This window comes from Octopus bimaculoides, chromosome 30 (assembly GCF_001194135.2).
Source record: "Octopus bimaculoides isolate UCB-OBI-ISO-001 chromosome 30, ASM119413v2, whole genome shotgun sequence".
NCBI classification, from domain to species: domain Eukaryota; kingdom Metazoa; phylum Mollusca; class Cephalopoda; order Octopoda; family Octopodidae; genus Octopus; species Octopus bimaculoides.
In genome coordinates this window covers 9,868,808-9,872,026 of record NC_069010.1, presented here as the reverse complement: position 1 = coordinate 9,872,026, position 3,219 = coordinate 9,868,808, and the positions used below count along the sequence as shown (strand labels likewise).

At 35.8% G+C, this 3,219-nt stretch overlaps 2 protein-coding genes across 3 annotated transcripts in view; one reads left to right on the top strand and one right to left on the bottom strand.

Annotated features, from left to right (window-relative positions):
- LOC106878158 (mRNA (2'-O-methyladenosine-N(6)-)-methyltransferase) overlaps nucleotides 1–1,716 on the bottom strand; it is a 28,879-nt gene extending 27,163 nt beyond the window's left edge. The window contains exon 1 of the mRNA XM_052978046.1: nucleotides 1,318–1,716. The gene's annotated coding sequence lies outside the window, so the exon portion shown is untranslated. The remainder of the gene's footprint in view (nucleotides 1–1,317) is intronic.
- Nucleotides 1,717–1,799: 83 nt separating this feature from the next.
- LOC106878157 (UPF0489 protein C5orf22 homolog) overlaps nucleotides 1,800–3,219 on the top strand; it is a 13,603-nt gene continuing 12,183 nt past the window's right edge. The window contains exon 1 of one of the 2 annotated variants that reach the window (XM_014927295.2): nucleotides 1,800–1,888. The gene's annotated coding sequence lies outside the window, so the exon portion shown is untranslated. Of the gene's footprint in view, nucleotides 1,889–1,968; nucleotides 2,057–3,219 lie in introns of those variants that run through there. The other variant, XM_014927294.2, reaches the window with a different exon arrangement.

Sequence of the window (3,219 nt, the reverse complement as noted above, 5' to 3'; positions counted from 1 at the left end):
ATATATATATATATATTTACTCAATTACCCAAACTAACAGGGAGTTTCTACCTCATAAACAGGAGTTACACCACAGACATTTTGTGATCGTTGCTACCCTGGTATCTATTAACCAATTTATTTTGTCCGATTTAATTATTAACCAAGAGAAAATAAATACATATAATAATATATATATATATATGTATGTATGTATGTATGAACTAGCGCTGACATCGAAAATAGGTCTGTGAGTAAATAAACGGTTATGAGTCAGTGAGGGTGTGTGTGTGTGTATATGGCTATATACACACACACATATGTGTGTATGTGTGTCAATCCAATTTTGAAAACTGTAGATCGATCGTCCATAGAGAACGAAGTATCAACTGATTGTTTTTATTCTTGGTTAATTGATGCGCATCTGTGTGTATATATGTATGTGTGTGTGTGTGTATAAATAATATATATTTATATGTACACAAACACATATATATGATGCATATGCACACATATATATATACATATTTACGTGTATTATATATGTATGTGTATATATATATATATATATATATACACAAAGTCTAAATATATGCGTATTTATATGCATATATAAGTTTAGTTTGTATACATTCACAAATATATATAGGATTAATAATCAAACATTATGCCACGCACACACAACTATATACATACACACATATATAGTATGATTGTGAATTATATATTATATAAATCAACAGACACATAAACAGCAAAATACACACACATCTATATTTATATATGTATGTATATGTGTGTGTGTGCATCGAGACAAATCAAAATAATTAATTTTAAAAACAGAATGTGTTGGTTGACAGGACATTATACACATAGATATACACACATATCTATATACGTAAATATGTGTGCACATAGATAGATAGAGAGATGGATAGATGGATAGATCGATCGATAGATGGATAGATAGGTAGGTAGATGGATGGATGGATGGATAGAGAGATAGATAGATTTATAAATGTATAAATATATAGATGGATATAAACAAAAACATGAGATCAAGGTGTGTATATAAATACACACCACAGATATATCTACATACACATATATCTACACACATTTGTTTATGTGCATAAATAGATGTAAAGATCGCCATATATATATATATATATATATACAGATCTATATGTGAACGTATACACATATACATATATACACATATATATATATATATATACATATAGGCCCGTCCCCACCACCGTTTGTCAAGCGATTTATTTTTTCCACCGATGGTAAACAACAGGAACATCAGTAGTAACAAGAAGAAGCAACACTGACCTGTATGCAAGGTAAAGAAACGACCACAAAAATATCGCCGTCTTTAATCCATGAAGCCAGCGAGAGAGTGTATATAGTAATAATATGTGTGTTGTATATCAGCCATGCTGGAACTGGAGGGGAGAAGAAGAACGAAGAGAAGGAGGAGGGGAGAAGGACAAAGACTCAAAGACAGAGGGTGGGGGGACAGGCAAAATATACATATAAATAAAAATATATATCGGGTATATATTTGTTCATGTATGTCGATGAAAGCCCCTAAAATACTATCCTTTATAAAAAATAAAGGAAATAAAAAATAAATAAAAATTATATATTTATGTGTGTATGTATATGTGTGCGCGAGTGTGTGTATTTATATATATGTATGCGTATGTATATATATATAAACACACACAATTAACTTAGCCAGCCTGCCTGTCTGCCTGCCTGCTTGGGGTTGTTACCAAAAATAGGAACCTGTTCATGGGTTTCGTTGAAGACGAAAAGAAGGAGTCCGTCGATATAGTCGATTTGCATGGCATTGTAAAGACGATCAGAAGAATCAAATGTGTCTCTCAGTCTCTCCCTGGTTGGTGTCTTGATCGTGATCGTTGCTGTCGTCGTTCAGGATGTTTTGTTTGCAAGTTGATTCTGTATTATTAGTGTTGTTTCTTCGTTCCTGCTCTTTTTCCCTTCCCCCCTCGCACTTTCTCTATGACCTCTTTCTGTCTCTCTCTACCAGTCGATCAGTTAGCAAGTAAGTTTGTTTGTTTGTTGATTTTTTACGAACCGTGGCGAACCAGTTGCTTTCTGTTTAGGTTCGGATAAAATACAAGCCTTAACTGCCGACCGATCAAAATTGTTGCCATGGCTATTGGCGCCGGCGAAACGACGCGAAAATTCTCACACTGCTCTGTCGTCGAGTCGTTCCGCCGTGCGCTTCGTATGCCCAGCGCCACAATGGCTTTCACTAAACACTCACTAGGTGAACGTTTTCAAGCCAATAAAAGCAACTTGGGCGACCCTTAAGACGGGCTAAAATATACAAAATAGGCAACATTGGTCCTTGATCTACCTTACTATGACAGAAAGGGGTCAGTTAAAGGGCTGCAAACGGCAGAGAAACGGGTTCGCAAATTGCCCAACGTAACGTACGTGGCATAGATAGACATGGTTGATATTTGGGGTTGCCAATTTGTACAGCACGGAGCTCAGTTGAAAAAGGAAAAAAAGACAAACCTCGCTTCGCCTCATTCTCGCTTTCACTCACTCACTCTCTATCTCTCTCTCTCTTTCCTATGTTTCTCTCTATCTTTATCACTTACTCCCTCTTATTGTCTTTCTCTCTATTCTCTCTCTCTATCTCTCTTCTGTTTCTCTCTATCTTTACTACTCCCTCGCTCTTATTATTTCTCTCTCTCTTTCGTTTCTGTCTATCTTTACCACTCACTCTTATTATCTCTCTATCTTTATCCCTCTCTCTTTCTATCACTTTGTCTGTACCACTCACTCACTCTTATTATCTCTCTCTCTACTCTCTCTCTTCTTATCACTATCTTTCTGTCTTTTTATATCATACACCCTCTCTGTTTTACAGTATCATTCTCTCTATCTCTGTTTTGTCTCTCTCTCTCTCACCAGAAGTGCTTTTTGCCAAATAAAGTGTTTGATAACGTATAAATGTGTGTATTTATCTATCTAGAGACAAAGAGGGAAAAACATACACATATATATGGCTAATTAATGAAATAAAGAAGCTTGCTTCCCAACCACATGGTTCCGGGTTCAGTCCCACTGCGTGGCACCTTGGGCAAGGTGTCTTCTACTATAGCCTCGGGCCGACCAAAGTCTTGTGAGTGGATTTGGTAGACGGAAACTGAAAGAAGCCCGTCGTATATATATATATATATATATATATAT